A 25872-nucleotide genomic window follows, 5' to 3' on the forward strand; every position below is an offset into this window, starting at 1 on the left:
AAGAAGCCCTTAAAGAAGTTAATGGGACAGATGCCTTTGTGGCTAAGTTTAATCAGATCCTTAGAAATCATCCATCCAAGTATTTAAACTATTCTACATCATAGGAAAAGTTGTAAATCTTTCCATAGTTCATAGCACCAGCTTAATCTTAACCCCTGCTAAAGATAGTACAGGTGAAACAATGCAATTCAACCTCTTATAAATACAATAGCAAAAAATTTTATAATCAAATTGAACATAGCATTATGTAAAAAATACAAAATACACTATTAATGAGTAGAATTAATCCCCAAAATGCAAGAATGGTTCAAAATTATGAAAATTATTAGTGTAATTTTATATGCTGAGGGAGCAAAATCATGTGATCGTTACACAAGGGTAAAATGCTTAGAATGTAGTTAACATTTGTCAGGCATTCTCAATAAAAACTCTACATGAAATAGGAAAAGAAATTACTTACCCATAAGTAAGAAGTTCTAAAAAGCCAACAACAAGAAATTAAAATTGTTCATGCTAACCATTTCATAACATAAAAACAGCACAGCAATATTTACCCTCAACAAGAAAATGAAATAATTGGCATAAATTTGAAAAAAGATAAAATTAAACCCTCTTGGAAACATTTTTATGTATTTAGAAAAACCTAAGAAATTCAAGTAATATCAAATAGAAGTAAGAGGAAAATGTGGTAAACTTATTGGCATATCATATTTCAAAAAATTTAAGATGCCATGAATTTTAAGATATCCTATAACTTTACATAATCCAAAGAAGGAAAAAAGTTGCCAGTTATAATTAAAATGTCATTATCATAGGACACATCTCATTTTCAGAGATGTTAAAATGTGTTTCAGAGTTGATGAAATAAGATAGGTATGAAAAAAGCAATAGTTTTTCAATGTATCAGAATTTAATTTATCTAGAAATGAAAATTTAAAAATATATTATCTTCACTATAGTGACAATCTATGAAATACTTAGGAAAGAATTCATCAAAAAATATAGTAACATACGGTAGAAAAAAAAGAAATTACTCCATAAAGACAAAATTCTCTGAACAAATGGAACAATATGCCATATTTTTGGATGAGAAGAGTTAAAATGTTAAAACACCCATGCTCTCAAAATTAATACATAAATTCAGTACAATGCCAATTAAAAAAATAAGGATATTTGGGGGAGAATTTAATAAGATAATTTAAAACTTATATTAAATAGTAAGTATTTAGAGGAGCAAATAAAATTAAGAAAACAGGAATAGTAAGGAGGGATTATATGTAATAGATAATAAAATATTCTGTAAAGCTGCCATAATCTAAATAGGCAGGTTGTTGTTTAGTCATCAAGTTGTATCTGACCCTCTTCTGACCCCATGGACTGTACACGCAAGGCTCCACTGCTCATGGGATTTCCTAGGCAAGAATACTGGAGTGGGTTGCCATTTCCTTCTCCAGGGGATCTTCCCAATTCAGGGCTCAAACCCTCATCCCCTGCATTAGCAGGTGGGTTCTTTACCACTGAACCCCCAGGGAAGTCAAAATTAGCAGGTAGTGCTGCACTCAATAAGCCAGCAAATTTGGAAAACTCAGCAGTGGCCACAGGACTGGAAAAGGTCAGTTTTCATCCCAATCCCAAAGAAAGGCAATGCCAAAGAATGCTCAAACTACCACACAATTGCACTCATCTCACACGCTAGTAAAGTAAAGCTCAAAATTCTCCAAGCCAGGCTTCAGCAATATGTGAACTGTGAACTTCCAGATGTTCAAGCTGGTTTTAGAAAAGGCAGAGGAACCAGAAACCAAATTGCCAACATCTGCTGGATCATCAAAAAAGAAAGAGAGTTCCAGAAAAACATCTACTTCTGCTTTATTGACTATGCCAAAGCCTTTGACTGTGTGGGTCACAATCAACTGTGGAAAATTCTGAAAGAGATGGGAATACCAGACCACCTGACTTGCCTCTTGAGAAACTTGTATGCAGGTCAGGAAGCAACATTTAGAACTGGACATGGAACAACAGGCTGGTTCCAAATAGGAAAAGGAGTATGTCAAGGCTGTATATTGTCAGCCTGCTTATTTAACTTCTATGCAGAGTACATCATGAGAAACGCTGGGCTGGAAGACGCACAAGTTGGACTCCTGGGTGTTCATTGGAAAGACTGATGTTGAAGCTGAAACTCCAGTACTTTGGCCACCTCATGTGAAGAGCTGACTCATTGGAAAAGACCCTCATGCTGGGAAGGATTGGGGCCAGGAGGAGAAGGGGACGACAGAGGATGAGATGGCTGGATGGCATCACCGACTCGATGGACATGAGTTTGGGTAGACTCCGGGAGTTGGTGATGGACAGGGAGGGCTGGCTACTGCGTTTCATGCGGTCGCAAAGAGTCAGACATGACTGAGCGAATGAACTGAACTTAACTGAGCATAGAAATTGGGCTTCCCAGGTGGTGCTAGTGGTAAAGAGCCCTCCTGCCAATGCAGGAGACATAAGAGACTTGGGGTTTGATTCCTGGGTAGGGAAGATCCCCTGGAGGAGGGTATGGCAGCCCAACCCACTCCGGTATTCTTGCCTGGAGAATCCCATGAACAGAGGAGCTTGGCAGGCTACAGTTCATGGGGTCCCAAAGAGTCAGACATGACTGAAGAGACTTAGAATGCACAAGAGCTCAGAATTAAATGCCCTGATAGAAGAACTGATCATTATTTTGGGGCAAAGAAGGTTGGAATAAGTCTAGAGAGGGACACACAGATGAAAATTTTGAAAACTAGCAGAGTCTTCATTTAGAGATGCTAGTCAGAACCCTTTGCAGATAGAATTAGGCACTGATTTCAGAATCCACAACTATAATCTTTACTTGTAGTTATATGTGTAACTTTGCATGATAGAACAGTTTTGGAGGTCTCAAAGATTTAATTTTAAAATGTTCTAATTCCTTAGTTTACCTATAAACTCAGTATCTGTCTTCACCTGGTAAAATTGAATAAATGAAAGAACATTTTTCTCATGCCATTTTCATATTTATATCATAGTGTATTATCAGTTTATTTTGGAAACTTCCTGATACTCTTCAGAAATAAGAGTAAATATAATCTGTTGCTGGTTTTCACGACATGCCTTGCACATAGTAGGAATTCAATACAAAATTTGTTGAACAGGATTATATTGCACTTTTTCTGAGTGCTTTCCAATTGAGATAAATCACCGATGGCTAATAAACAAGAATTCCTAATCCCAGTGTACCCAGCATTCCTTCCTTCTTTCTCTGCATGTAGGAAAGAAAGAAAGAAAGAAAGTTAGTCACACAGTCATGTCCAGCTCTTTGTGATCCCATGGACTGTATCCTGCCAGGCTCTTTCCTCTGTCCATGGAATTCTCTAGGCAAGAGTACTGGAGTGGGTTGCCATTTCCTTCTCTAGGGTGCTTTCCGACCCAGGGATCCAACCCAGGTCTCCTGCAGTGCAGGCAGATTCTTTACTAACTGAGCTACTAGGGAAAATAGCTCTTACATATAGGAGATAGACTTTTTATTTTATGTAAGGGCCAAAGATCTGATGTGCCTCCCTGGTAGCTCAGATGATAAAGAATCTGCCTGCCAACACAGGAGACCCAGGTTTGACCCAGGGTCAGGATGATCCCCTGGAGAAGGAAATGGCAACCCTCTCCAGTATTCTTGCCTAGAAAATCCCATGGACATAAGAGCCTGGTGGGCTACAGTACATTGCAAAGAGTCTGACATGACTGAGCGACTAACTCACATACAAAATCTGCAAGTGCAAGACATAAGTCACAATGAATAATACCAATTCTACCTTCTCTCAACTGTGCATTTGGCCAGTAACAGGTGATTAAACCTATCACTGTATTACTTTGCTAACTGGAGGTGCTTACCATATTCTGCTGTTTCTAAGGCAACTGATTGAAGAATTTAAAAACTGAGGCCTCATTTAGGCTGATGCCCTTGGAAAGGTAGAATTTCTTTTCCAGGAGGCTGTACTGGGAGACAAGGCTTATTTGTTTTAATGTTTTCCATTTCCCTGAATTTCACAACACAAGGTACTCAGATACCTTTTGGTAGAACCTACTGGAAAATGTTACCAATATAAACATGTACAGCTCAGTTTTGCTAATCCAAAAAAAACCCTCAGTGGGATTACTGGTAAATAGGAGGCAACTCAATGAAGAGTCTGTTTTCTTTTTTAGCTTCACTTTTTATTTACTTCTTTGCAGCACAAGCAGTAAACAGTGATATTGATGATGTTGGGCCAACACCTCTGTGAAGGGCTCTGCCTTACAGAACCCATGGCTTTGGATTGGTCTAATACACACAGGCATTTCATGCAATTATGCTGTTTAGCCTTGACACCCTCTGTGATAAACTGACATTGAGATAAATTCAGTGTTCTCTGGCATGAGTTTTTTGGCTTGCAAAATGGTCTCCAGTGAGAGTCAGGGCTTGCTTCCAATGGGAGAGCAAGAGGATTTTTCCCCCTCTTTTAATCAGGAGGCATACCTAGTCTGAGATCTAACCAGCAAATTGTTTATGTGCTTCCATAGTACTTCCAGCCTTGGCCACAGCCTTGCTTTCTTTTTGTGGATTAATTGCCCAAATCTCTGAAATGAAATGATTTTTTTTTTCATTAACTCACTGAGGTATAACATGAACACTTCATTGCCACATAAAAGTTACTACCTTTTTTCTTTTCTCTTGCAAAAGAAATACTAAGTTGTAGTTATCAGATGTAAAAGACAGTGCTTGCTATTCTTTGATGCAAGAATAATGTTGATCACATTTCCATACATTTTGGAGGTAATGTTATTATGACTCCAAGTCTTAAGATAACTTCAAAATCGCAATAAATCCACACATCTTATGGAATGACTCTAGCATGTAAGGATCACACTAGAATATAAAGTCTTAGATCTTACCTGTTGGGCTCACCACTATATCCCTGTGCCTTTTACAGATGTCTGGTCACTCAGCAATGGAGAACTTCCTTCATATTAAATCCCTCTTGCCTTCTGAATTTCTCTGGCTGGCTACAACTCTCTGCTTTGAAAGGGCCCATGTGATTAGAATAGGACCATTTGAACAATCTCCCTATTTCAGCGTAACTGATCCCTAAACTTAATCGCACTGCAAAGCCCCCCCCTTTTCTCCATGTAAAGTAACATGAGCATGGGCATGATATCCCATCATATCAGGCCCCTGGGGAACAGTCCTGGGGAAAAGGGAAGAAATCTTGAGCAGGCTGTCTTAGAATCTGGCCCGGCATGCAAGGGAGCCATTATGACTAGAATAAAGGCAACAGTGGGGACGACCAAGATCCAGTGTGTTGAACTCTTGAAATTTCCCCAGCTTTAGGTCAAATAGAGTGAACTGTGGATTTAGGGTTGGCTGTGACCAAACAAAATCACCAACCCTGACTCATTCTGGGCCTCTTGAAGAAAGATCACCAGCAAGGTGGCTTCCGGGAGTGAGGAAAAAGCAGCCCCAGCATTTATACATGATGAGCTGATTAGATCCTGACATCCTTGAGGGATGGTACAAGAGGCGTGTGAGTACTCTTGACATAGAGAATTTTGCTGGTGGAAGGGAGGTGTATGATAATGATGAGAATGTCTATGTCATCACTGGCCTTCTCTGAAACCTGTACCTGTTCATGGGAAAAAAAAATGTTTTTGCCCAAAGGCCTCTTTGTCTGTTCCCAGTTGTCATTTTAGCATCAGGAAACAGGCAGGGGACTCTTGCCTGCAGAGTGAACAGCCCTCACCTGACAATTGGCTCCAAAACTAGACATCCTGACATTGAGGAATGATAATTTATGAGGCCTTTGCTATTTTTATTTATGTGGTAGAAAAAGAGAACTCTGATTTTTTGGAATAAATCCCCTCCATTTAGGCAGAGAACTTTTGCCAAAGGCAACAACTAAAAATAAAATCTTTTCATGTCTGTATTCCTGGGCTTCCTCACTTAATCAGAAGATTCTACAGGGACAGTGAAATAGACCATGAGCCTAGAATATTTCAGAATCACTGAATTCCCTAGTTAGTGCAGGAACTGCCTTGTACTGAGCACCCTAGCTCACCTATTTGTAATATATGGCTTAAAAAGCTGTTTGAACGAGACAATTTAATATTCTTGACAGAATGAAATGTCAGCATCAAGCGTCAGGCAGAATTCAGATTTCCTTCCTCCCACCTTCAAAACATGTTTTATTTTTTGTTTTTAGAGAAGAGTTAAGCTCTTCATTTTCACTCATAATCAAATGGAATAGATTTGGCTGGTCAGTTCCTCAGAATAATTGCTAGGCTCTTTAAACAAGCAGCCTCCCCAATTAACCTGCAGTGGATGGATGTCAGACGTCAGGCCTGGTTCTCTGGGCAGACAGCAAGTTAATAGGGATAGTTCTTCATACACTCTATTTGCATATCTGTCAGTGAGAACATATATGGCTTTTCTTGGCCCGGTTATTTAATTTCCACCAGTGAACTAATGGGAATAATAAACCTTCTTTGTATTATGCAAGACTGTGTTGATAAAAAAACAGCTGCAATACCTATGTGGGGTAATGATTTTGGTTTACAAACCCACTATTTTAATATTTCATCTTCAGGACAACAATGCAGGGCTGTATCTCGGGAAGGTGCTCGAGCACAGTTTCTTTCTCAAGGCCCTGGTTTTCCCAGGCAAATGCTACTTTGTAATGAAATGTATGAACTGTATGTAATATAATGACAGATCAAACTGTCCCATAAAGTATGTGAAACTGATAGGCCTTAAGTACAAAGCTATGTAGTGGTCAGCACGTCAACTTTCAGGTACTAACATCACTTTTGAAATGAATGGGTGCTGCAGCTTTTAACACCATGTTTCATTTTGTTTCGACCTGGGTTCGATCCCTGGGTTGGGAAGATCCCCTGGAGAAGGGGATGGCTACCCACTCCAGTATTCTTGCCTGGAGAATCCCAATGCACAGAGGTGCCTGGCAGGCTACAGTCCATGGGGTCGCAAAGAGTCGGACACGACTGAGCGACTTTCACTCTTCACTTTCACTTTAATAGGTTGGAGAGCTACAGAGTCCCTGCCAGCCCATTTTGGCTTGCGGGGCCACACTCCTCGTGATGCCACTCCAGGTGTTGGCACTCCGCGCAGGGAAGGATTGATGGGTATTCCTTGGGGCCTCAGGGCATGCCCCCAAATTACCACTGCTAGTGTGCCAGCCAAGACGGATGGAAGTCCTCTTTTTCCTCTGATAGGATGAGAGGAGACATGGCTGTGTCAAGGATACAGACAATTTCACTCACTGTATTAGTTTCCTAGGGTTGCCTTTACAAAGCGCCACAAACTGAGAGGCTCAATACAACAGAAATGGCTAAAATGCTGAAACTGAGGAGTTAGCACGGCCACACTTGCTCGAAAGTCTGGGTAGAATTCAGTCTTTGCTTCTTCCTAGTGGCTGGTGGTGGCTGTCAATCCTTTGAGTTCCCAGGCTTGCAGCTGTAACATCCCAGTCTCTGCTTCCTTCATCATATGGTTCTTCAGTGTCAGTGACAGGGCCTTCTCCTCTCTGTGCGTGTTATGTGTCCAAATTTTCTCTCTTCTTATAAGGACATCAGTCATATTGGGTCATGGCCCACCGGACTGCCCTCATCCTAACTTGATTAAATCAAATGCCCCATTTTCATATTTGGTCACATTCACAGGTTCTGAGCTTCAAGACTTCAGTATATCTTTTAGGGGGGACGCAATTCAACCCATAACATTTACTCTTTTCCTATTTTGATGTAAATTAAAGTGAGACAGGAATGGTGAGAAAATGTAACAAAAACCTGCTTTTTGAATAGAGAGCCTCTACTTTCTTCCCCACAGTGTCTCTGGAAGACAGGAGCAAAGCAAAATTGATTAAAAAAAAAATACATTTTTTATAAACCAGTGTTTGTATGTAAAGACTTGCTCAATAAGAGGGGAAAAAAACTTTCAATTCTACATTTGCAGTGAGAAAATTAGTCTTTAAACGAATTCATATGAGCACCCCCATTTTATAGATGAGAAAACTGAGACTCAGATAACTTTAAACACATTGGTGATGCCTATGTTTAGACATGGTGTTTCTATTTAGTTTATTTAAGGAGACAGCTAGTAGCCATATAAGTTCCCTGAGTTCATATACCTAAGACAGAGAAGAATGCAGGTCTTTGGACTTCGCATCCACTGGTTTGGGCCTACACACTGTCATTTTTGACCCTGTAGTAAGAATGTATTTCTAAGGCTGTAATCTCTGTTATACTCTTCTTTGAGTTGACTTCTTCAACCTGTAATGGAGTTCTTTCTTTCTGAAAAGCCCTACTTTATGGCAAACTAAATACTCAAAAATTGACAATTGTCATTGATTATTTGTCATCTTTTATCTTTATAGTCACCTAGGGACTTGATTGAGCAGATTTCCAGCTCCTACCCATTGGAAAATCTAGATATGTGATTGGGGCCAAAGTCTTCAGTTTTTAGGAAACCTCTCATGTGGTTTTTTTTTTTTTTTTTTTTGACCAGAGGAAAATTATTTTATTATTTCTTTAATATGATCAACAGTTTAATGAGTTTGAATTCATTTTTTATTTATTGTTTCAAAACAATTACTTTGTTTTTCCCCATATATACAATGAAATATTACTCAGCCATAAAAAAGAATGAAATAATGCCATTTGCAGCAACATGGATGGACTTGGAGATTATCATACTAAGTGAAGTAAATCAGGCAGAGAAAAACAAATATCATATGATATCACTTATATTAAGAATCTAAAAAATGATACAAATGAGTTGATCAACAAAAACAGAAACAGACTCACAGACTTAGAGAACACTTATAGTTACCAGAGGGAAGGGATGAGGGGAGAGGGAGAATGGGAGTTTGGGACTGACATGTACACATTGCTGTATTAAAAACTGATAATCAACAAGGACCCACTTTATAGCACAGGAAATTTCTCAATATTCTCTAATAACCTATATGGAGAAAGAATTTGAGAAAGAACAGAAAAAATTTAAAACAAATAAAAATCCCAGATAATTGTTTCAGATGTTTTTGATGGCAACAGGATTTAGGAATTACTGGACCAGTTGCCTGTAACATATCCTCCATCTCCAAGCACTTATAATATCTTCTCTTTGGATCCTGCTTCTGTCCTCTGGCTAAGGTATAAAATACTCTAATTTTCGCTAGGAAAATGGAGAGCTCCTTCTGGCTCCACAGCCCTATAAAAATTCTGGTTGAAGCACATCAGAGGCACCACGTTAACATATCTTTGGCTCATCTTGCTCTACATCTTCTAGAAATCAATACACACAAACACACACACATACACACCCTGGACAGAGGCTTTGGCCCTCACTGAGACTTCCAAAAGGAGCAGAAGGCTTTTCCTTCCAGAGCTGAACCACAGCAGCTTTCTCACCAAGAATCGGAATTTAGACACAGCATCATCTACACAGGGAAAATGAGTTTTTTTTTAATTTTTACAGTGCTTCTTTGGAAGTGTTTAGTTAAGAAAACAACATGATAGTTGAAATAAGCAAGATGGCTTTTTTTCTCTCCATAGAAGGTCTTTGTTTGGATTATTTTGGCAAACAAAATGGCATTTTAAGGGTATTTCAATTGTATACATTGGGATATTTGGATGTTTCCGTGCATAATGCCTACTCATTGCCTTGCTTAGAGTAAGTGCTTAATAAATATTTGTGGATATAAGATACAGTTTCTAAACAGTTCATTGACAGAAATACAACTTGTTCCTTGAAAGTCAAACACAGGACTTTGGCAATCGGCATTTTTCAAATATTATATTAGGTCAGAGAGTTTAATGAGATCTTTACAGGCATTAAAATGCCTTCTACTGATAAGCCTCACTGCACCTACCACACCTTCTTATAACCTCAACTACACTCTACCTGAAGGGTGGGAAAAAGTAGAGAGTGATTAATGTTATGATACTCAGTTAACATTGTCAACATCTTATTAATAAGTAGTCAATTCATACCAATTCATAAGTCTTCATTAAGTATTCATTCTGTTCCCTGCTCTGTCCTAGGCACTGGGAGAGATAACGTAAAAGTGGACCTTTCCTTGATAGAATTTATAATGGAGCCAGATATCTTTATAATTAAGGAGTTTGTACGTTCTATGCTTTTTCCTTCTTTCCTGTTTAGTCTGTCTTTCCCATGTGCCCCTCTCACTAGTTTCCCTCCTGATTGCCCATGATTCATCATTTCGAGCTTGCCCAGCAGTATGAGCCCCAAAGACAGAGTGCAGGAGCAGAGACAGTTTAGAAGATGAAGAGGAATGGGTTCAAATCCCACTGCTGCCACTTGTCGAATCTGTGACCTTGGGGTAAATCCATCAAACTCTATGAGCCTAGTTTCCTGATCCTTAAGACTGAGATAACAATACCCACCTTATGTTTATTACATGGATTATATGTCATTTACATACTGTATATAAAGTGTTTTGCACATGGTAGATGTTTAACAATGTTAATCAGAGGTTCAACTACTGTGAATGTTAAATGTTAGTTAGAAAAGCAACTAGTATAAAATGGCCCAAGGACTTCCTGGTGGCCCAGTGGTTAAGAATATGCCTGCCAATGTAGGGGACAAGGATTCCATTCCTGGTCGGTAAAGAGCCCACAGGCCACAGAGCAACTAAGCCCATACGCCACAACTACTGAGCCTGGACCCTAGAGCCTGGGAGCTGAAACCACGGAGCCCACACACCACAACCACTGTGGCCCTCGAGTCTAGAGCCCATGCTCCACAACAAGAGAAGCCATTGCGATTAGAAGCCTGCATAACCGCAACTAGAGAGTCTGCGTGCAGCAATGAAGACCCAGTGAAGTCAAAAATAAACAAATAAATAAATAAAATGGGGGGGGGGGGAAGAAAATGGCTCAAATGCCAGGAGATACTTTTGAAATGTCATTAGGGCAACAAGATATTTGTGTTTGGTCATAACATTTAGCTTGCTCCTGTCCACACCATTATTTTTATTAAATAATGCTATTCATTATGGTCATTGTTATGTCTACTTCCCATCCCTCACAATTATTCTCAAAAGGAGAATGAAAAGAAAAAAATGGGAATGTGCTCAGAGAAAATACCTACAGGCTCTCTTGAGAGCCCAGAAAGTAAGTTAGATTTTGTTTATTCACTCAACAAATATTTAATGAGTTCAACTCCAAGACTAAATGCGAAAAACAGCAGGACCTGGAGTAACTGGAAGGGTTTTGTTATGGCTGAGTTGAGGGCAGGAAGTGATGAGAAATAAGACTGAGGATTTAGGCAGGGGCCACATCAGCTGGGGAATTCAAGCCCATGTTCTAAATCTGAACTTTAAGGTAGAAGCAAAACATGACATCAAAGGGCTTTAGTAAGGGAGAAGATTAGCATTTTTGTAAAAAAAGAAAGATTATTTTGGCTGCAGGTAGGAAATGGATTTGAGGAGGCAACAATGAGAACTGGGGGATACTTAGGGAGCTGCTATTGCAGTCTGGCAACAGATGATAGTCACTTTATCCAAGAGAGAAGGGGTTGGAGAAAGTGAGAGGATGTGGAGAGTTATTTGGGATGTACAAGTTCATAATCCCCAGGGTTTGCTGAGACCAGCTTTTTTTTTTTTTTTTTTTGATTTAAGAAGTTTTTGGATATTTCTTGAAAGATACTATAATATATACAAAACATACTATATAGTACACTCAGGAAGGTCAGGCCATTAATCAATATATCAATATCTTCACAGTAAAGCATACAAATACTCACAATAAATGAGATGAAATAAGACTATAAATAACCTTCCATTCCCTGGTGGCTCAGATGGTAAAGTGTCTGCCTACAATGTGGGAGACCTGGGTTCAATCCCTGGGTCGGGAAGATCTCCTGGAGAAGGAAATGGCAACCCATTCCAGTATTCTTGCCTGGAAAATCCCATGGACGGAGGAGCCTGGTGAGCTACAGTCCATGGCATCACAAAGAGTTGGACACGACTGAGGGACTTCACTTTCACTTTCACTTCACTTCAGAGCAGGTTTTGTTGCCAAGTGAATTATAGAGAATCTTTGAGCTTTTAGAGTCTTTTGTTTTGAAATGTGGGTAAGTAAAATTGGTGATTAATTGTCTAAGGTGGATGGAATAGGCAAAATGGTGAATTAAGGTAAATACTTGGGTTTCTATTTGGGAAATGAGGTGGATAGTGGTATCACTCAGATAGAGGAGGAACAAAGTAAGGAAGCACACATTTGTGGCCATAAGGTTGGGCTTATTTTGGGGTAAGAACCAGCAGTATTTGTGGGGTATTTAAGAGGACAGCAATTACCAGCATTTCAAGACCAGAGAATGGTTATCAATGCCAAAAGTCAGAGAGAGAACACAAGAAATGAGTACTTATGTGTCTCTTGGATTTAACAAGTAAAAGGCTGTTGATGATCTTTGAGAAAATGTCAGTGGTGTGGCAGAAGAAAAAAATGCAAATATAATGGGTTTCAAAGTATAAGGAAGGTAAGAAGACAGAACAAGCAAATACAAATACATCTTTAAGTTTACTACATATTTATATGTCTTGCTGATTAAAATGGGATCCATCTTATGTATCAATGGGCATTAGACTTATTCAGTTCAGTCACTCAGTTGTGTCCGACTCTTTGCGATCCCATGAACCGCAGCACACCAGGCCTCCCTGTCCATCACCAACCCCCGGAGTCCACCCAAACCCATGTCCATTGAGTCAGTGATGCCATCCAACCATCTCATCCTCTGTTGGCCCCTTCTCCTCCTGCCCTCAATCTTTCTCAACATCAGAGTCTTTTCAAATGAGTCAGCTCTTTGCATCAGGTGGCCAAAGTATTGGAGTTTCAGCTTCAGCATCAGTCCTTCCAATGAATATTCAGGACTGATTTCCTTCAGGATGGACTGGTTGGATCTCTTTGCAGTCCAGGGGACTCTCAAGAGTTTTCTCTAACACCACAGTTCAAAAGCATCAATTCTTCTGGGCTCAGCTTTCTTTATAGTCCAGCTCTCACATCCATATATGACTTGTGGCTACCTATAAAAAATATGAGAAGATAAATAAACCATGTTCTTAAACAGGGCTTCCTTGATGGTTCAAGTGGGAAAGAATCTGTCTGCAGTGCAGGAGACACAGGAAATGTGGGTTCGATCCCTGGGTTGGGAAGATTCCAACCCAGGAGGAGGAAATACTGGCAACCCACTCTGGTATTCTTGCCTGGAAAATTCCATGGACAGAGGAATCTTGTGGGCTACAGTTTTATATAGGGTAACAAAGAGTCAGACATGACTGAGCATGTGATGGATGGATTCTTAAACAAGGCTTTAAGAATCTGGTACAAAAAATAAGCCAGGAAAAAAATATATATACAATTAAGTCTCTCAAAATCAGCATTTTTTGTTTTTGTTTTTTTCTTTTAAATAGGAGTACCACCTAAATTCCTGTGGACTTTTAAAAATACACCTATCCTTGAGGCTCTACCCTTGAGCATTTTTATTAATTCAGTCTCAGGTGGAGCTAGAAATCTACATACTTAGTAAATTCCAAGGTGAGTCTGACAAAAAGGACCTGGATCAGATTGAGGAATATAAATTTAGAAAATAGCCATAAAGAGAGAGTAAGAACACAGAGAAGAGACCAAGGAAAGCTGACAGCAGAACCTACATTTGTCCTGTTTTAATTAGAAGGACGACTGGGAGAGGGATATGAGAAAAGACCATATAAGGGAATGTGAGGGCTTCTCAGGTGGTGCTAATGGTAAAGAACCTACCTGCCAACACAGGAAGAGATGTGGGTTCGATTCCTGGGTTGGAAAGATCCCTGGAGGAGGGCATGGCAACCCACTCCAGTATTCTTGCCTGGAGAATCCCCATGAATAGAGGAGCCTGGACAGCTACAGTCCATAGGGTCACAAAGAGTCAGGCACGATTGAAGCAACTTAGCATGCACGCATGCAAGGCAATGGGAACCACCAAGTACTGTTAATTATGAGGTGGCACGATTCTTAAGACAAGAGGACTTTGAAAAATATTGAACTACAGGAGAGTTATTTAAAATGCCTCTTGCTGTCTTTGTTCTGATTATAAATGCTACAGAAAAGTAAAACTAAGAAAACCAAAATTCCTTGTAATTCCATATCCTGTGATATCCACTGTTCACCTTTTAGTGAATATCCTCTGTGTCTTCTGGCAAGTACTTTTAACACCTTTGATGAAAAGAGTATTTATTTATTTAGGTTGACATCAGTTTTAGGCCAAAAAGATACTTTCCAAATAAAAGTTTAGGGTGGATTGGTTGTTTTCGACTGTGACATGTTGTGAGGCAGCTTTGGAACCTTTCTGGGTGGAGCTATAGCTGTTCTGAAAGGTTTGAGTGGAAAGTATAGACCACGGGTTGGCAAACTAGGGCCTTTGGGCCAAATCCAGTCCTCTGCTTGTTTTGTAAGTTGTACTGCAATACACAGTCACCCATTTGCTTATGCAATGTCTATAGATACTCTTCTGCACAGTTTACTACTTTTGACAGAGACTACCTGGCCCATAAAACCTAAAATATTTATGATATGGTCCTTTACATAAAAGGGTTGCCAATGCCTGCTATAGACCAGTATTTCTTGAATTATGTTCCAAGGCACATTAGTTTCCCATGAAATGTTAATAAACATTCTTGAAAAAAGGCTCTTTGTTCAAATAAGTTTGGAAAATGCTATATTAAACAAAGTTAACCAGATTTGTCTACAGTTGGGAATCTGATAACATTTAATATGCTCACTGATAACCAACAAGAACAGGGAATATTATATACAGCAGTCCTCAAAATCATTTGGTCATAGAACCCATTATTTTCCAGGAACATCTATGATCATCATATAGTTTGGAAAACCTTAAATTAGTCTGTTTCAGAGGTTTTTGTCAGGGTCATAAAATGGCATAAATTTAAGATTATGGTGTTTTATTTCTAGAATATATGTACAGAAAGCCTACTTGATTCCAGAGTTCAGAAAACCACCCTCTACTATCACCAGAGCTATCTTTGAACCTCTGCAAAGGAAATTTTAGCCTGAAGCAAAATTCCCAAGAGTGCTATACAGAAATGGAGACAAAAGGTAGATATATAAAGCTTCTGAGATGGTAAGTAGGGCAAATGAAGCATTCAGATTTCTATGCTTGGGGTAGCATTTCCAGAGCTGTAATATGACTTTCATGGGTATTGGGCATTTTTGCCTTTTTTGGACTTTTTCTCCATTAAAAACTGGTAAAAATGATATTAAATGACTGTGTGGTGTAAATACAAATGTAATACAGACTAGATGTGTTCATTTTTTCTTCTGATTTGAAAAGATACTGAAATCAAAAGATTTCATGGATCCTGAAAGAACTGTGGGCTCTAAACAGTGTCTATTGTGTCCAGTGGGAAGGGCAGTCCTGAGAATTGCCCAAGTAGATTATCATCCCTGCCAGACCATAACCTTCTTGAAGGTGAGACCACGCTTTATGCACTGTACTCCCCTCCTCCTTAGCCACTGAGAATCTCTTGGTTGAATAGCATCTGTCGAAAGAATAAATGGGCAATTAATTTCAGGATTGTCAAATATTTCATTAGAGGATAAAAGTAATAACTTCACTGCAAGAACTTCAGGTTTCCGCCAAAGATCTAATCAAATTAATACAAATTACTAAAATATATCAAAGTACCCCATGTGATGGAAAGAACTCTTGAAATTGTCTCTTGCTGCTAAATAGCAGTGTGGCTAGTCATTTCATAACTTTGACCCTCAGCTTCTTAATGAGTAAGAGAAAATATTAATTAAAATGAAGGAGTTCTATACACAGTTCTAATCAAAAGCCAGAACAATAACTAAAATTTTTGTAATAGTCAGGTCATGAAATACCTAATAGGCTTTCAAAACAGTCCCAGTGGTAAGCTCCCAAGTCCATTTGAAAATTAAACTCTTTCAAAAATGTTAATCACGGAGGATATGGTTACAGACTACATAATATGCTTTCAAAGGACAATGGATGGGCCCTTTCTAGGAGCAAAACAAATCAGAAAGTTCTTAAAATTCAATAAAAATCCTAATAAGCCACCTAACTTAATTTTCTTCCAATACAGGCCTCTTCTTAGAGAGTATTCTTACCTGTTTTTTGTCATATCCTACTTGAAAACCATAATATCCTGGGCCACAGTATTTTGTTTCTTCCAGGAATTTTGCCCAGTTCAACTTACAATGTGTAGAAAAGAGGTTGTGGAACAGTTAATATATCACCAAATCAGCAACACTCACATAAGAGTGTAAGTTAGAAGATTTAAAAGACAAATCACTAGATATGTAGACTGCTGTTTGGCATAAAATCAGGTATAAGAAGTAATATTTTATCTGATACTTGTCTCCAAGTGAAAAAGACAAAAAACTACACCCCCATGAACAAGGGAAGTTGGGCCAGTTCCCTCTAAATTCTAGAAATTTCTTAGCAATGCCAGGAAGTCTGCTAACGAGAGACGCTTGGGAGACCTGACTCCCTCAAAGGCCCTGTGTACCTTCCTGGCACAGAGTCATAACAAGGTCTGGCTCAAATGACCTTCCCCACTCTGCATCAGGTGGGTAACTGCTGGTCTCAGGAAGATGGCCTGCTGCTCTGAGCTAACACGGGTTGCACACAGGCCTGGAGTTCCTGGATGCCTGAGTGCAGGCGGGGCTGGGGATGGGGGTGGGGGAAGAGTGCGCATGCGCTCATCATACTGCTTTGGCCGCCAGGCTCGCTGGGAGCCGTATCCCAGGTCTGGGCCTTGCGGAGACTTGTGTGAGACACATCTCCTGAACAGACTTGAATTGACTTGAACAGACTGAATTCCTCTCCTGAACACACTTGCTAGTTCCCCTAAAGCCACATCTCCCGGGACCTCTGACATCATTCCTCGGCCCACCAGGACTATATGGGAGGGAGATACCTGGGAATCATGTTTGCAGGACAGGTTCCAAGTCCAATAAGGTCAGCAAGACCATACGGAGTGAAAAAGTAAAAGAAAAAAAAAAAAAACACAAGAAATTTCTATTAGTTTCTCCTATGGATTTATTCTTCACTCTGGAAAAGGCCAGGCAGCACACTTCTGAAATATAGTATACTATGACCTCCAGGATTCCCCGGTGGCTCAGTTGGTAAAGAACCCATCTGCAATGCAGGAGATGTGAGGGTTCTATCCCTGGATCAGGAAGATCCTCTGAGGAAGGAAATGGCAACCCACTCCAGTATTCTTGTCTGGAGAATCCCAGGGACAGAGGAGCCTGGTGGACTTCAGTCCATGGGGTTGCAGAGAGTCAGGCATGACTTAGTGACTAAACCACCACCACCACTATGACCTTCAACCAAGAGTAGGCAGAAGAAATAGAAATAACTGAAATTTGTTTGGCTTCGCTCATAAATAACCTTTCTTTGCAGTGAGTGTGCTTCCTAGAGAAGAGAAGAACTCAGAGGACTGGCAAAGTCCCTTGCTAGTACTCTCATTCCTTCTCTGCCAATTCCCTCCATCCTTGATAAAGAAGAGACCATGATCTGATAGGTGGTGTAAGATGGTGGAGTACAAGGATATACGCTCATCTTCTCCTGCAAGAATTCCAAAACTACAACTCACTGCTGAACGACCATTGACTGGAGAATGTTGGATCCCACCAAAAAAAGATACCCCACGTCCAAAGGCAAAGGAGAAGCGATAACAAAATGGAAGGAGGGGCAAGAGTGCATTTAGAATCAAACCCTCTACCTGCCAGAGACACTCAGAGGGCTCAAACAAATGCGCACACCAGGACCCAGAGACCCCACAGAGACTGAGCCAGAACTCTGTTTGAGTATCTCCTGTGAAGGCATGGGTCAGCAGTGGCCTGCTACAGGGGCAGGGGCACTAGGTGTAACAGAACTGGGTATGGCATAAGTCCTCTTGAAGGAAGTTGCCATTAACCCCACCATAGAGCTTCCAGAACTTGCACAGGACTGGGGAAACAGACTCTTGGAGGGCACAAACAGAACTTTATGTCCACAAGGACCCAGGAGAAAGAAGCAGTGACCCCACAAGAGACTGACCCACCTAGCCTATGAGTGTCCAGGAGTCTCCAGCAGAAGTGTGGGTTGACAGTGGCCACTGTTGGGGGCACTGAGTGTAGCAGTGAATGCATAGGAACTTTTGAAGGAGGTTGCCGTTATCTTCATTACCTCCACCATAGTTTGGCCTCAGGTCAAACAACAGGGAGGGGAAACAGCACCACCCATCAACAGAAAATTCGATTAAAGATTTACTGAGCATGGCCCCACCCATCAGAGCAAGACCAGTTTCCCCTTCAGTCTCTCCCATCAGGAAAAATTCATAAACCTCTTCTCCTTATCCATCAGAGGGCAGACAGACTGAAAACCACAATCACAGAAAATTAACCAAATTGATCACATGGACCACAGCCTTGTCTAACTCAATAAAACTATGAGCCAAGCCATGTAGGGCCACTTAAGATGGGCGGGTCATTGTGGAGAGTTCTGACAAAATGTGGTCCACTGGAGAAGAGAATGGCAAACCACTTGAGTATTCTTGCCCCATGAACAGCATGAAAACGCAAAAAAGATAGGACACTGAAAGATGAGCCCCCAGGTTGGTAGGTGCCCAATATGCTGTGGGAGATCAGTGAAGAAATAACTCCAGAAAAAATGAAGAGATGGAGCCAAAGCAAAAACAACACCCAGTTGTGGATATGATTGGTAATGGAAGTAAGTCCAATGCTGTAAAGAACAATATTGCTTAGGAACCTGGAATGTTAGGTCCATGAATCAAGGCAAATTGGAAGTGGTCAAACAGGAGATGGCAAGAGTGAATGTCGACATTCTAACAATCAGTGAAACAAGATGGACTGGAATGGGTGAATTTAACTCAGATGATCATTATATACATTACTGTGGGCAAGAATCCCTTAGAAGAAAGGGAGGAGCCATCATAGTCAACAAAAGAGTCCAAAATGTAGTACTTGGTTTCAATCTCAAAAATGACAGAATGATCTCTGTTCGATTCCAAGGCAAACCATTCAATATCACAGTAATCCAAGTCTATGCCCTGACCAGTAAGGCTAAAGAAGCTGAAGTTGAACAGGTCTATGAAGACCTACAAGACCTTCTAGAACTAATACCCAAAAAAGATGTCATTTTCATTATAGGGGACTGGAATGCAAAATAAGGAGGTCAAGAAATACCTAGAGTAACGGAAAAATTTGGCCTTGGAGTACAAAACGAAGCAGGTCAAAGGCTAACAGAGTTTTGCCAAGAGAATGCTCTGGTCACAGCAAACACCCTCTTCCAACAACACAAGAGAAGACTCTACACATGCACATCACCAGATGGTCAACACTGACATCAGATTGATTATATTCTTTGCAGCCAAAAATGGAGAAGCTTTATACAGTCAGCAAAAACAAGACCGGGAGCTGACTGTGGCACAGACCATAAACTCTTTATCGCCAAATTAAGACTTAAATTTAAGAAAGTAGGGAAAACCACTAGACCATTCAGGTATGACCTTTCCTTTACAGTGGAAGTGACAAATAGATTCAAGGGATTAGATCTGATAGACAGAGTGTCTGAAGAACTATGGACAGAGGTTCATGACATTGTACAGGAGACAGGGATCAAGACCATCCCCAAGGAAAAGAAATGCAAAACAGCAAAATGGTTTTCTCAGGAGGCCTTGCAAATAGCTGTTAATAGAAGAGAAACGAAAGGCAAAGGAGAAAAGGAAGGACATACTCATTTGAATGCAGAGTTCCAAAGAATAGCAAGGAGAGATAAGAAAGGCCTTCTTCAGTGATCAATGCAAAGAAATAGAGGAAGATAATAGAAGGGTAAAGAGTAAACATCTCTTCAAGGAACTCGGAGATACCAAGGGAAATTTTCATGCAAAATGGGCACAATAAAGGACAAAAATGGTATGGACCTAACAGAAGCAGAAGATATTAAGAAGAGGTGGCAAAAATACACAGAAGAACTATATAAAAAATATCTTCATGACTCAGATAACCACAATGGTGTGATCAATTACCTAGAGTCAGACATCTTGGAATGCAAAGTCAAGTGAGCCATAGAAAGCATCACTATGAACAAAGCTAGTGGAGGTGATGGAATTCCAGTTGAGCTATTTCAAATCCTCAAAGATGATACTGTGAAAGTGCTGCACTCAATATGCCAGCAAATTTGGAAAACTCAGCAGTGGCCACGGGACTGGAAAAGGTCAGTTTTCTTTCCAATCCCAAAGAAAGGCAATGCCAAAGAATGCTCAAACTACCACACAATTGCACTCATCTCACACGCTAGTAAAGTAATGCTCAAAATTCTCCAAGCCAGGCTTCAGCAATATGTGAACCGTGAACTTTCAGATGTTCAAGCTTGTTTTAGAAAAGGCAGAGGAACCAGAGATCAAATTGCCAACATCTGATGGATCATCAAAAAAGCAAGAGAGTTCCAGAAAAACATCTAATTCTGCTTTATTGACTATGCCAAAGCCGTTGACTGTGTGGATCACAATAAACTGTGGAAAATTATGAAAGAGATGGGAATACCAGACCACTTGACCTGTCTCCTGAGAAATATGTATGCAGGTCAAGAAAGTTAGAAGTGGTCATGAAACAACAGACTGGTTCCAAATTGGGAAAGGAGTACATTAAGGCTTTCTATTGTCACCCTGCTATTTAACTTATATGTAGAGTACATCACGTGAAATGTTGGGCTGTCTGAAGCACAAGCTGGAATCAAGATTGCTGGGAGAGATATCAATAACCTCAGATATGCAAATGACACTACCCTTATGGCAGAAAGTGAAGAAGTAAATAGCCTCTTGATGAAAGTGAAAGAGGAGAGTGTAAAAGTTGGCTTAAGCTCAACATTCAGGAAACTAAGATCATGGCATCTGTTCCCATCACTTCATGGCAAATAGATAGGGAAACAGTGGAAACAGTGAGGGACATTATTTTCTTGGGCTCCAAAATCACTGCAGATGGTGATTGCAGCCAGGAAATTAAAAGATGCTTACTCCTTGGAAGAAAAGCTATGACCAACCTAGACAGCATATTAAAAAGTAGAGACATTAATTTGCCAACAAAGGTCTATCTAGTCAAGGCTATGGTTTTCCCAGTAGTCATGTATGGATGTGAGAGTTGGAGTATAAAGAAAGCTGAGTGCTGAAGAACTGATGCTTTTGAACTGTGGTGTTGGAGAAGACTCTTGAGTCTCTTGGACTGCAATGAGATCCAACCAGTCCATCTTAAAGGAAATCAGTCCTGAATATTCATTGGAAGGGCTGATGCTGAAGCTTAAACTCCAATACTTTGGCCACCTGATGGGAAGAACTGACTCTTTGCAAAAGATCCTGATGCTGGGAAAGATTAAATGTGGGAGGAGAAGGGGGCGACAGAGGATGAGATTGCTGGATGGCATCATCGACTCGATGGACATGAGTTTGAGTAATCTCTGAGAGTTGGTGATGGACAGGGAAGCCTGGCATCCTGCAAACCACGAGGCTGTAAACAGTCAGACACGACTGAGCAACTGAACTGAACTGGAGAAAGAAGAAACAGATTTATCAGTGGAAAATGAATATAACTCTGAAAGTCATCTTATCCTCTAATCCTCCCGAAATCATTTCCTAGAGTCATCCTCTCTGGGAGGGAAATCATGTTTTAGATATTTCTTGGAGACATTTACTTGGAGATGGAATTACTATTGTGGTAAAGATATGTACCTAAGCCAATAACACTGCAATTACGAACTGAAAAACATTTTACTATGAATTTTTTTTATACTTACTGCTAATAGTCAAGGCTAGTTGGACCATACAGAGATAGTATCTGAGCCTGTTATTTGCAACTTTATTTTTTATTAGTTTTTTTCTTTTTTTTTTGGCCATTCTGTGCAACATATAGGGTCTTAATTTCCCTCTGCAGAGGAAGCTTGGAGTCTTAGCCACTGAACCGCCAAGGAAGTCCCTATCAATATGTGGGATGTGTGGCTCAATTTGCCTGTAATGCAGGAGACCCAGGTTCAATCCCTGAGTCAGGAAGATCCCCTGGAGAAGGAAATGGCAATCCACTCCAGTATTCTTGCCTGGAAAATCCTATGGACAGAGGAGCCTAGTGTGCTACAGTCCATGGGGTCACAAGAGTCGGACACGACTTGGTGACTTAGTCACTTAGTGACTAAACATGGATTTTACGTATTTTGTTTCACTGACAGGCATGCATTCTGGTTGTTGGTTAGGAAAAGAAGATCCATTTACCTCAGAACATTTCTAAGTACCTAGGCGGTCTCTGGGTTAGATCTGGTGAAAGTATAGCATGTACCAGAGGTCTAGGGCATTTAAAGGAGAAATTTCTCAAACATATGATTCTAAACTGCATATTCCTGAATGGATTTGCTTTTCAGTTATCAATGGACTCCACTGACTTAGTCCATTTCATGAATGTTTAAGGTGATTTTGTTTTGAAATGTCCAAGGAGGGCTTTAGCAAAATGCATTCTTTACGGCCAAACAACACTGAAAAAGAGCCGCTGTCCTAAATGGATCCTTGACCCTGTAATCAAGATTATCTGGGCCTTTTTTCCCCTCTTGAGGCAACAGCTTGTGTTTCGTCATGGAAAAAAAATGAGAACAATTAGAATGTTTTCTAGATTAGATACGAGGTGTCGGAATACAGAAGATGTCTGTTCTGGCAGACTGATTATTTTTCCAATGCTAAGTACAGTCCAAAGTTTCGGGTTTACAATCCTTGCTTTCCCAGGGGCCAGGCTGGTTTCCCTGAAAGTTCCCATGCTCAGAACCTGAAGCTAGCACTATTTCAATACAGCCTCAACATATGGGCAAAGCTCTATTTCAAAGGTCAGACTATAATGACGCAGGAAGAACCAACTTCTAGGAAGGTATAAAGTCCTAAGGCCATATCTAAATGGTTCTCAAGCTGATATTCTGAAGGGAAACTTTCATTTACTTCTGTTTCTTTTCCTGAATTTGATTATTAGTGAGGCTATGGGTGCTGGCCTCAAATCAGAACTCAGCCTGATGGCTTTGGAAGCTCCAGAGCATAGTTGGGTTCAGGAGATGTAGCTGGCCTGTGAGGTATCTAGAGAAGTCATTACAGATTGTGCTGTTACTGTGTGGCCCGGTTCTGATGACCTGGCGGATTTTCAGAAGAATGTTGTATGAGGGACAAATCATGGAGATATTAATTCACTGGACACCAGAGGTGGGAAATGTTTAAAAAGCCAGGGAAATGTTAAGATCTAAAAATAGAAATTATAAGTTACAAAATAAGAGAAAGAAACCTAAAAATAAAACAGTTTCAAAAAGATGATGAACACCTTCTTACAATGTAAACAAACATGATATATATTATGGATGAGATGTCCATGTACATTAATGTGTTTGATATGATGTGTGACAGGATGTCCAGAGTAAGAGGATTTGGGGCCGATGGAGCTCTTGGTGTGACCCTGATCCTGGAGAATACTGAGGGCAAGCAATACATGCTTCTTGGGTTTAAATAAACACTATTTTTTCTGTTAAAAGTTTGTTGTTTTTGGTTTTGCCCCCTAGCAAGAGATGCTAGCAATCCTAACTAAAAGAAAACTTAAATTTCATGTGGTAGCAACTTAACAGTGTCTTCAAATTTCCATCATTTTTAGGCTGAGCATGATAATTCCAGCTGAACCTGTCTCTTTTATTTAGAGGACTTCAGAGAGGAATTTTGGCAAGACAAAAGTGGTGATTCTAATCCTGGTAGCAATCTCTGGGCTCTCAACAGCTCTTTGTGTGGGTTCTCCCCTTCCCCCTTTTAAAACTTGCAATTAACCCTGGTTTAGGCGGCTTTTTATTGAAGTTTACTTGAGGGACCCATAATTTAAATGTACATTGGGACAAAACAGAGACAGAAACTAGGAGTTTTGCCAGACACCTGGGAACAACACTGTATTGTCACAGAATCTTCAAGTTGGAAAGACTTTAGAAATCTTCCTGCTCAGCAACCCCCCCGCTCTACAAATGAAGGAAGGAAGGCTCAGATGAGAAATGACTTACTAAGGTCTTGGAGGTAATCTGAAGCAGAGGAGGGATAAGAAAGGAAGCTCCTTGCTTGGTCTCTTACTCCATGCTGAGAGTGGAAGGAAAAATAAAGTCCATTGAGGTGTGGAAATGCTTTCCACTAAGATTAGAGGAGAATGAATCACTGGGATTTTTCTTTAGAAATAATGATTCAGAGCTAACTGCAAAGAGTATACAAGATACAGAGAAACAATAGACTTCTGGGGTCAACTGTTTATATTGTGGCTATATACCAAGTGTTTGCAGGCACGGAACTTTTTGGTTCTGCCTGTTTAATAATTGTACTTGATCTTAAGATCTCCCCAACCATATTCTGCTAGGTTATGCACCTTATGATTTGTGAAATCTCCATTTATTAGTGTGAGTGGAACCTTACTGTATATAGAGAAGAGCTGGTAAATACTTTGCTAAGAGAATCTCCAGTCATTAACATTCATTGCTAATATGTGACTAGTGAAACTATTCACAAATATTGCAATATTATTCACAAATAATGCAATTTCTAAAAATGAAAAGCATTTTGTAATATGAAGTATTATTTATGGATGAATGGATAAAGAAAATGAAGTATGTATACATATAATAGAATTATATATGTATTTAAATAAAAGAATATAAGTCAGTCTTAAAAAAGAAGAAAGTTTTGCCATTTGCAACAACATTGGTGAATCTAGAGGGCATTATGCTAAGTGAAATAGGCCAGACACAGACAAATATTCCATGTTCCCACTTAAATGTGGTGTATGTTAAAAACAACCCCCTTTCCCCCATGAAAAACTCATAGCTACAGAGATTAGAATTGTGGTTACCAAGGGCTGGGACATGAAGGAAAAGGAGACATAAAAAAAGTAGAATGGTGGTTGCTAGAGGCTGGGGAGAGGGGTCCTGGGGAGAGTTTTTGTTTAATGGGTACTGAGTTTCAGTTTTGCTAGATGAAAACTATTTTGGAGATGGTTGGTAGAGATGGTTGTACAACAATACGAAGGTATATAATACTACTGAACTGTATACCTAAAAATGACTATGATAGTGAGTTTTATGTTATGTGTATTTTAATATAATAAAGAAGAAATATTATCATATGCAGTTTCCCTATATTTAATTTTTTATTTCAGCTTTGTAATAGCAACAACCAGGAGTTGGTAAATCCTTAAAACTCTTCTCTTGCGGATAAAATATCAAGGAGTAAACTTTAATTTTAGGAATCTCAGTGAAGGATTTTAATATGTGGCTTTCAGCTCCTCTGTCTTGAGGCCATTCCACCGTGCATATAGGTTGTAATCTAGTGCTTTATCAGCTGTTTTGTTCCAGTGCTTCTTCACTTTTTCCATTAAGTGTTAAATTGATTTAGATGCCTCACTTCTGCCTTTTCCTAAAGCATGTCTTTAGGTTTCAGTGACGGAAAGCCCAGGTTTCAGTGATGTCTCTGCCGGGACATCCTCTTGCTTTCAAACCCTACCTGTTAGTTAGGCGACGAAAATATAATTCAACAGAGGGAGATGTTACTCAGGGCTAGCAGTCTGCTTTTCAGAGACATTCTTCCCAAAGTACTGACAGCATGCCTGCAAACTCTGGAGCAGAGCTTGGGGAGATGGATTTTATAAGAGGCAGAGTGTTTTCTTCAAAAAGCTCTTCGGCAAACCCAAATTATCTTTTACAGACTGGAAGATAACAGTTTAACTAAGATAAAAAGCTATAAATGGTTA

The sequence above is a fragment of the Giraffa tippelskirchi genome, chromosome 4 (assembly GCF_054371585.1).
Source record: "Giraffa tippelskirchi isolate mGirTip1 chromosome 4, T2T-mGirTip1v1.2.pri, whole genome shotgun sequence".
Taxonomy (NCBI): domain Eukaryota; kingdom Metazoa; phylum Chordata; class Mammalia; order Artiodactyla; family Giraffidae; genus Giraffa; species Giraffa tippelskirchi.